We start from the raw sequence: 10,509 nt of genomic DNA, 5'->3' as shown, positions 1-10,509 counted from the left end.
AGGATCGTCACTCAGCGCCAGCAGTGCAGCACAGCCATGCGCCCAGATCCTCTCCGTTACACTGTGGTTCAGTGACTCAACAGCTGAAACCCGGCCAGATGTTCTAGGCCCTGATGCCAACTCCGGTTTGCGTGGCGATAATTAAACTTTTATGTAACGGGTGAAAGTCATGAATTACCAAGACGCTGACCTTAGACTGCAGGCACGCAGATCCGTTTTATTGGATGGGTGTCTCCCGCTTTCGCAGCATAGGTGGCTATTTTGAGGACCACAAGATGCAACTTTTTTTTTTTTCCCTCCTTGTCCTGTATACACAGCATCTTGGAGCGACCGGTGACATGAAGCAGGATGAAAAGGTATTTCCTGTGTCAGGAACAGAACTACACCCTGACCTTTCCTTCAGTCTGGAATTAATTGGTAACCTGAAATAATGACTCATTAGAGGGACTTGGATCGAGTGACTACCGCCCCCCTAGATAAATTGTACTATTTATATTCTTTTCTGCTTAAGAGCACGATGGAGGCTCTAAGTATGGGAAGATTACTGACTCGTCAGCTTCATGGAGCTTTGGACTTTAGGGTAAATTGCAATGTTGGGAACTTTTAAATTTTGTTTCAAAATTCATCTTTCTGCAATCTAATAATGGGACCAGATTGCGTTCGGTGAAATCCCACACAAGCCCAAAAATACAGGCTAAGGGCTCATGCACGCGGCCGTTGCTTGGTCAGTCCGTGCATTGGGGTCCGCAATTTGCAGTCCCGTGTGGTTTCCGCAGACGGATCCAGACCTGTCCGCACCGCAAAAAAATAGAGCAGAGGCACAGATAGAAACCCGACGTAGTTCTTCTGTGGGGTTCCATGCCTCCGTTCCGGACCGCACCTTCCGTGATGCGATGTAAAAACGGCCGGGGCCCATATATTGCGGCCCGGCTGGCACACGTTCGTGTGCATGAGCCCTAAAGCTAACATTTAAATCAGTACATTGTCAACTTTCTGCAAAAGGTTCTAGTCCTGTTTGACCCCGTAGGCCCCCTGAACATCAAATACAGTTTATGCTTGGGTATGTCCATGTCATAGATAAATATAATATTTATGATGGTGTCACAGTGCAAAAAAACTGCCATATAGCACCCAAGTTGTGGGTCCGTTCCATGCGGCGGCCAGCACAGATCGAGATCCATTCAACTTGAATGGGTCCGTGATCCGTCCACACCGCAAAAAAATAGAACAAGTAGTGCTTCCGATCCGTGCTTCCGTTCCCCATCTCCTGTGATTGCGGACCCATTCAAGTGAATGGGTTTGCATCCATGATGCTGGAGTGCACACAGGCCGGTGCCCGCCGTATGCGAGCCGCACTATGGCCACGGGCACACAACGGCCCGTGTGCTAGAGGCCTTTAGAGAACGAAAACAATGCCTACATAATAGTACCTTACAGAGCATAAATAAGAGCGCCACATGGTGTGCAAAGGACACTGTCAAAAAAAACTTCCAAATAATAGTGCCTGGACTTGTTTCAAACAGTAACCACATAATAGCGCCACATTGTGTGCAAACTATATGATAGTGTCAGTGTGAGAGCAAAACAATAGCCAAGTAATACTACCATACAGTGTATAAAGAAGAGCGCAACACAGTGTGCAAGTAACACTGCCAAACAACTTCAAAATAATAGTGCCTGGACTTGTTCCAAGCATTAAGCACATAATGGTGCCATACTGTGTGAAAACTATACCCACATAATAGTGTCAGTGTGAGGTAAAGAGCTAAACAATGGCCAAATAACAGTACCATATAGTGCATAAAGAACAGCAATAACAGATATCCCAATAATAGTGGAAATATCAAACATCTATAACAGAGCCATGCAGTGTACCAATAATACTGCCAAAGACCTTACCATGTAATATCGCCAAACACCTTCCAAATAATACTGCCAATCAACGTTCACATACTACTGTCAAACAACTTCAAAGTAATATTGCTAAAAAACTGTCCACATAACCGTGTCATATTGTGTATAAATAAAAGTGTCAATGTTCAAAATACCACTGCAGGAAGCACAAATAACTGCATAACAACTCTAAGGCCTCTTTTAGACATTAGATATTATTATTTTCCCTTATAGCATGGTTATAAGGGAAAATAATAGCATTCTGAATACAGACTGCATAGTACAATAGCGCTGGAGGGGTTAAAAAAAAGAAAAAATAATTTTTACTCACCTTAATCCACTTGCTCGCGCAGCCGGCATCTCTTCTGTCTTCATCTTAGCTGTGTGCAGGAACAGGACCTGTGGTGACGTCACTCCGGTCATCACGTGACATGATCCATCACATGATCTTTTACGCACGGCGGCGCTCCAGCTCTGTGACGTCAGCCAGCAAGGAGGAGATTCGGAGGACGCGGGGCGGTGCTGGGCTCCTTTCCGCTTGACTCATCTCCGGATACAGGACACATATCAGGTAATTTGCATATAGATCAAAACTGTTTTTTAACACAATAAAAGCACACAGAGCTATGGGACCTGGGTATTGCAGATGTGCTAGCGGCCATCTAGCAGCCTATGTCCCCAGCTCTATGCGCAAAATCCCTGGTGACAGGTTCCCTTTAAATTTGCCAAAAGCTCAGTTACAGGCTGCTCTGCCCGAGGCCGCTGTACATATACCAGCACTGTAAGGAAATTAATACAAATCTCTAAAATTTAGTGTTACTGTCACATGGAGCAACTAATATACCGCTGAGGGCACAGCTGCCATCTTGGATTATGTTGTAAACCTACAACCAGAGGCAGGGGCACTGGGAGCGGGTGTCCTCCAGGCCTCTCTATATCTACAGTCACGTTATATACTCCATCCGGCCAAAATCCTGTTGATTTCCTATTAGAGCCACCAAGCAGCAAGTAACAGAATTTTGAATTACAGCTTTGGATGTGAATGGAGAGTAAGATGAGAAAAATAACGTAAAATATTGCAAAGGTAAATACTAACGAGAGGCAAACCCTAAAGCAGGGATGCTCAACCTGCGGCCCTCCAGCTGTTGTAAAACTACAACTCCCACCATGCCCTGCTGTAGGCTAATAGCTGTAGGCTGTTCAGGCATGCTGGGAGTTGTAGTTTTGCAACAGCTGGAGGGCCGCAGGTTGAGCATGCCTGCCCTAAAGCTCCTTGGCCCTCATGCAAAATTTTTAAGAGCCCCCCACCCCTCCAACAAGCAGTCATCATTGATAGTAATGGTGTCCACCAATGGCTTAAAGGTCCTTCTGGGCAACAGGTTCCAGGTGCGATTCTAAAATCAGCACAGTCCCATATAGTAATACCCTGAACATTAAAGGGATTGTCTCGCCAAGGTAAACCCTAGGTTATATAGAAGGTGGTTACTAAGAAAAGCCATGTAATGTACGGACGGCTTAGGTCTACCAGGGTAGGGTCCTAAGTGGCAGTCTCTTCTCCATGGCCCACACACCCTACTAGGATCTATGGACCGGGGTTGTTGCAACACCCCTTTAATAATATTCAAAAATGAAGCAAGATGTTAAAGGGTTGTCCAGCCTTTACTTAATGATGGCCTATCCTCAGGACCCCCAGCACCCCCACCAATCAGGTGTTTGGGTGTAGCTCCATGCCAGAACTACTCCCTCCACCACAAGCACCTGATCAGCAGGGGTGCGGGTTGTCAGACCACCACCGATCAGCTACGATAGACCCTTAGTACAGGCTGGACAACCTCTCAGATTTGTCCCTATGACACCGGCTGACCGGTTACATGTGCACTTGGCAGCTGAAGGCATCTGTGTTGGTCCCATGTTCATATGTGCCCGCATTACTGAGAAGAATGAAGTTTTTAATATATGCAAATGAGCCTTGAGGAGCAACAGGGGTGTTACCGTTGCACCAAGAGGCTCAGCTTCCTCTGCAGTTGCCATGCCCCTTGCACTTTAATTGACAGGTCTAGGCTATAAAAGCATCATAACTGATTGACCCTGCCAATCAAAGAGAAGAGGGCGTGGCAGTTGCAGAGAGAGCAGAGCCTCTAGGTGTAATGGTAACGCCCCCGTTGCTCCTAGAGACTCATTTGCATATAATAAAACATCATGTTTCTCAGCAATGCGGGCACATATGAACATGGGACCAACACAGATGCCTTCAGCTGCCAAGCGCACATGTAACATGCTCAGCCAGTGTCATAGGCACAAAACTGCTGACAGATGCCCTTTAAGGAGTAAGCAAATCAAACCTAGACTCTTCTTTCATTCCTCCACTCCTGCCTCCTCCATTTTTGCATCCATCATCTTCATCGATTAATCTTGTTGGTGCCGTCGGATGGCAGCTGCTATGGGTTTGCACATCATCTTATTTCTCATGCGTGTCTGAGGAGGAAAGCGCTGTGATACAGTGAGGGTCAGGTATTTGGGTGAGGAGCTCCTGGCACGGGCTTGCTCCTCAGGCTTCTCTCCAGTCTCAGGGCTCCGGCTGAGCTCCTCGCTGGGATGAGGGCGGCTGCAGACGATGCCGGAGTTGCATAAACTTGCTGCAATTATTGATGCCTTTGCACAGTTTTTTGCTTGCTGTCCGCTCCTTGTAAGGATTTATTGTGATCCCCGCAGACAATTTCATTCCCTGGTGTTAACAAATGTAAATGTTTCTCTTTCCAGGAAGTTTCTTTGCTTTGGAGACAACACGACAGTTGGGATAAAGATCATCCTGCAGGATAAAGAGGTCTCAGGCTGACCGAGGATCCTGCTGTGCACTCCTTAAAGGGCATCTGTCAGCAGTTTTGTACCTATGACACTGGCTGACCTGTTACATGTGCACTTGGCAGCTGAAGGCGTCTGTGTTGGTCCCGTGTTCATATGTGCCTGCACTGCTGAGAAAAATGAAGTTTTAATATATGCAAATGAGCCTCTAGGAGCAACGGGGGCGTTACTGTTACACCTAGAGGCTCTGTTGTCTCTGCAACTGCTTTCCCTTTTGCACTTTGGTTGACAGGACCAGGCAGTGAAAACACCATCACCCCTGGTCCTGTCAATCACAGCGCAGAGGGCGCGGCAGTTGCAGAGAGAGCAGAGCCTCTAGGTGTAACGGCAACGCCCCTTTTGCTCCTAGAGGCTCATTTGCATATATTAAAACACAATTTTTCTCAGCAATCCGGGCACATATGAACACGGGACCAACACAGATGCCTTCAGCTGCCAAGTGCACATGTAACAGGTCAGCCAGTGTGATAGGTACAAAACTGCTGACAGATGCCCTTTAAGGAAGCTCTAAAGGAGTTCTCTGATATTTAAAGACTGATGACCTAGCCTTCAGGTGAGTGAAACTGAGCTGCAGTACCAGGCACAGCCACAACTATATGCATGGCGATGTGTCGGTCCAAAAAAAGAAAAGGGCGGCATGTCACTGATTGTGCTGATCGCCATGGTTCACGAGGGTTAGCCCACCACAGATGGCCTATCCCAGAGCACCCCTTTAAAGGGATTTACCGGTGATAATGATTTTTAAGCAAGTGCCCGCACCTGCCTCTCCGGTCTCTAACTTCTGGTTCCAGCACTGTTTACATCCGGTGTTTCGTGGACATGGTCACATGCTCCTCTCCAGCCAATCCTCTGTGGCCACATCACCGCTGTAAGCCGGTCATTGGCTGGAATGGTGCATGTGATCATGCCCTTACAGCACCAGAAGAAAACAGCGGAAGCAGCAATGGAGTACCGGAGCGCGCGGAGCAGGTAAGTATTAATCTTTTTTTTTTTTTTTGGAGTTATGCTGCAGGCATTTACTTTCGCTAAGTGCTCACAGCATGCCTCACTGGAAAACCCCTATAAAAAGCCATATTATGTCTCCATTTGCCAAAGTGCGGTAACTTTGTGATACAATATTTTACTTCTCTCTAGTCTTCACCATTGCTATAGGCCTGTGATGGCTAACCTCCGGCACTCCAGCTGTGGTGAAACTACAACTCCCAAGATGTACACTTGCTTGGCTGTTCTCAGAACTCCATAGAAATGAATGGAGCATGCTGGGAGTCGTAGTGCCGGAGGTTAGCCATCACTGCTATAGAGATATCACTGGGGGAAACCTCTTTCAGCCTCTGTAGATTTTACTCATGAACTTGAGCTCCCCCTAGAGGACATGTGTATTATTGCATAACCTGCAAAAACATTACCTGAATGTATGTATACCCATATCAATGTACACTGACATACAAGGCGGCGCTGTGCATAAAATATAATCACTGAATGCATCCCAGCATGAATTGCACTCAGACATGTACAAAAAAAAAATGTAATTATAAAAGAAAAAGTCATATTAGATCATTCCTGTAAACGGACACCCGGCATTTTACAATGACACACACCTTCATGCAGTTTTCCATCAAACTGTAATTTAAAAAACAAATGCATGAAAACATTTCTGGGCACCCTGTCATGTCTCTGTCACCTAATACTCTAGTGTGAAGGAGGTCTTAAAGGATCGCAGGGTGATCCTAACCCCTGGATACGAGCAGTGTATAATGTGATGGAAAAATGAATCCAGCCAGCAAAGGAAGCAATATGGACAATCACAATACATTAGTAAGTGCCTTGTATTAACTTTCTCTACATGATAAATGGAGTGAGACAACCCCTTTAAGGGCTGCAGAGACCCCAGAACAGCATCATGACCCATTTCAAAAAGTAGGAGAAAGAGTTAGTACAGCAATTCGGAACAGCATCATGTACGAATTCAAAAAGCCAAATGCGGCAAGGAAGGTTTTCAATATGGTCCTCACGAGGACTATTGCCACGGCTTCATCTGGGACTGCACCCGCACTCAGTGATGGAAGATGAAGGGCGCATTCAGCACTTAATATTACCCTTAGGCCTCTTGCACACGACCGTATGTATTTTGCAGTCCGCAAAAAATACGGATGACGTCCGTGTGCATTCCTGTATTTTGCGGAACGGAACAGCTGGCCCCTAATAGAACAGTCCTATCCTTGTCCGTAATGCGGACAATAATAGGACATAGGAACCGTTTTTCCGTTCCTTTTTTCGTATGGGATATACAGTAATTACATAGAAAAAATTGGGCTGGGCATAACATTTTCAATAGATGGTTCCGCAAAAACGGAACAGATACGGAAGACATACGGATGCATTTCCGTATGTGTTCCCTTTTTTTTGCGGACCCGTTGACTTGAATGGAGCCACAGAACGTGATTTGCGGGCAATAATCGGACATTTTATATCTTTCAACGGAACGGAAATACGGAAACGGAATGCATACGGAGTACATTCAGTTTTTTTTTGCGGAACCATTGAAATTAATGGTTCTGTATACGGAGCGCAAAAATTGGCCCGCAAAACGGAAAAAAAATAAAATAATCGGTAGTGTGAAAGAAGCCTTAGGCTCCATTCACACGTCCGTGGTGTGTTGCGGACCCGCAAATTGCGGATCCGCAATACACCCACCCGGCACCCCTATAGAAATGCCTATTCTTGTCCGCAGCTGCGGACAAGAATAGGACATGTTCTATCTTTTGCGGAGCTGCGCTCCGCAAATGCAGATGCGGACAGCACACTTTGTGCTGTCCGCATCCATTCTGTCCCCATAGAGAATGAATGGGTCCGCACCCGTTCCGCAAAATTGCGGAACGGATGCGGACCCATTTGCGGATGTGTGAATGGACCCTTAATATGATTCCAAGCTCCGTATGTGAATACATAGGTACAGTGATGGACGAGGCTGTAAATGATCCTCAGCTCTCTCCCCCTGCCTGGGATGTCGCCAGCTCATCACGTTGCTTCGGAATCTCACCCTCCTGGTTATGCAGTAGTAAGAGACTTTACGCCAAAGGAGCGTCATAGAGGCGACATTATTGACTGGGAAGGGAAAGGGAGGCGACGTATTCATTCCTATAATTAATGTTTATGAGCCGTCAGCTGACGAAACTGAGAAGTGATCCTCTGAAAACAGACTGATTTTTTAACCCCTGTCTCTCAAAAACGGCTGAATATTTGTTAATAAAGACCAACTGAAATTTTGATTTTGAGCCCAAAATGAGTACAATGCAATCATTGAAAAATTGCCTCAATGTTGTCCATATCCTTTAAGTTTTAAAATAAACAAAAACATAAATAAATCATTTTTTTTTTAAAGGGAAAAAAAGACAATTAGTATAGAAATAGAATTAGAAAATATTCATATAGATATAGATTGTTGCACCGACAACGAGGCCAGGTGAGGCACCAGGTAGGGGCAAGAGGGGGGCAGTGGAAGTGGCATGGCCAATGAGCGCTTTCATTGTGGCAAAGGGGGTTAGGTTAAGAAATTGCCATGGGGGGGGGGTGCTGTTTTCGCCTCAGGCAGAAAAAAGGCTAGGTGCATCCCTGACCCAGACAACGCCAGATATATACCCTACTGCTATCTATATGTCAGTGCCAGCTATATCCCCTTCCTAGCATTACCAGCCCGATACTCCATCTTAAGTCTCACTTTACTTAACCCCCCCCCACACACACATACCGCTGCCAAATTAAAAGTAATACGCTATATGTTTCCAATGTGTGCCCACCACAGATGTCCCATAAAGTACCTTAGCTCCTGGTGTCCATAGGAAAGGGCCAAGGGCCAGCCAGATGTCCCCAGGAACCCAGCTTGTGCTGGTCTTCCGCAGGCTTGGGATGGTTTTCTGAAAACTTTCCAGTGATATAAATCAGGTCAATCCTGGCAGATATTATACATGTATCAGTCCATCATGGGGAGGCTACAGAGACTGATAAGAACTAGACCTCCCAGGTACTATTCATGGCTCCATTGGTGGACTACATAGTAGAGATGGTCTGGGGGTTTATCCATTTCACCCCAAGCTAAATGGAAATTAGAACAACTTGCCAGTAGAGGCCGTCTATTAGGCTACTTTCACATCTGCGTTTTCCTTTCCGGTTTTGAGATCCGGATCTCAAAACCAGTGGAAAACAGTTTGTTACATCAAACGGTTTGTTTGATGTAAGTCAATGGTGCCGGATCTGTTTTTGTTGACACGAAAAAACAGAATCCGGAACTTATTGACTTACAATGGTTTTAGTGCCGGATCCGGCATGTTCATTTTCGATATAATACTACCAGATCCGTTCCAAACAGATGCATTGCCATTACCAGTACATAAAGGCTATGAACACCGTTGAAATTAGTTTTTTATTATTCATTTGCACCCGAAATGTAAAATAAAGGAACTTTGTAAATATTCTTCATTAAAAAATAATAAATAAATAAAAAAACAATTTTGCTGCTGTAGAGTCTGTGCAACTCCTTTACATAGCTGACTGTGCTGCTGCTTCTCAAATGTATCTCCTGGCTGCTGTCGGCTCAAGGCTGAAATTATCTCTGCTCTCTCAGCTCCAACCCCCTTTTCTATCACAGTAGCTCAGCGTTAGAGATAACAGCAGAGGGGATGTACACAGCAGAGAGGAAGGAGATCACACAGAGTCTGCTGGGGGAGATCACACAGGCAGTATCCGTGTAGAGGGAGAAGAAGCAATGAAAGAATCATTAGGGACACACAGGACTCGGAGAGAATGCACAAACACATGCACAATATACAGGACAGAACCCACAGCTGAAGGAGGAGAGGGAGAGATCACATATACAGACCTACATCGGTGTCTGCATCCGCAAAGGACAGAGAAGATGATATGGGCTGCATCAGAACAGAAAGCAGTACAAGAATAAAGCTGTGCTACCATATTAAAGCTAATGAAGGCAGCAGCATCCTGGACACACAGGCCTCACATCCAGCATGTATTACTGGGAAGAACATACTAAAATAAGGTTGCAAACAGAATATCAGAGGGTCTGAAAATGAATGAAGGAATGAAGATTGCAATCTGAAAATCAGTGCACCTTTTAACCCAAGGTGACCACTAACCGCGCCCATTCCGAGTGAGCCCAGCACCTCCCCTCATCCTCAAGTGTCCTCCTAGCTCCTCCGACGTCATTCCGAGGCCGCACAGTGATCTCATCTAATCGCCCGCACGGTTTCCCATCCCTGTACTGACATCAGCCTCATGGAAAGAACTGCTCTTGCGCCAGCTTAAAAAAAAATAAAGCTGGAGCATGCGCAGTTCTTTCCATGAGGCTGATGCCTGCGGGCACTTAGAGCTCATGCACACGACTGTATGTATTTTGCGGACCCATTGTAACTATGCCTGTCCTTGTCCGCAAAACTGACAAGAATAGGACATGTTCTATTTTTTGTCGGAACAGACATACGGACACGGAATGCACACAGAGTCGTTTCCGTTTTTTTTTTCAAGCCACGTTGAAGTGAATGGTTCCGCATATGGATCTGTAAAAAAAAAAGGAATGAAAAAAAAATAAGTTTGTGTGCATGAGGCCTTAGGTGACTAGTAAAAGCGCTCACGCAAGATTACAGTGCGGCCTCAGAATGACGTCGGAGGATCTACGAGGGGACTTGAAGATGAGGGGAGGTGCTGGGCTCACTCGGAACGGGCGCGGCTGGGCTCCACAGG

Source organism: Bufo gargarizans, chromosome 10 (assembly GCF_014858855.1).
Source record: "Bufo gargarizans isolate SCDJY-AF-19 chromosome 10, ASM1485885v1, whole genome shotgun sequence".
Taxonomy (NCBI): domain Eukaryota; kingdom Metazoa; phylum Chordata; class Amphibia; order Anura; family Bufonidae; genus Bufo; species Bufo gargarizans.
Note: the sequence above shows the minus strand (reverse complement) of the source record.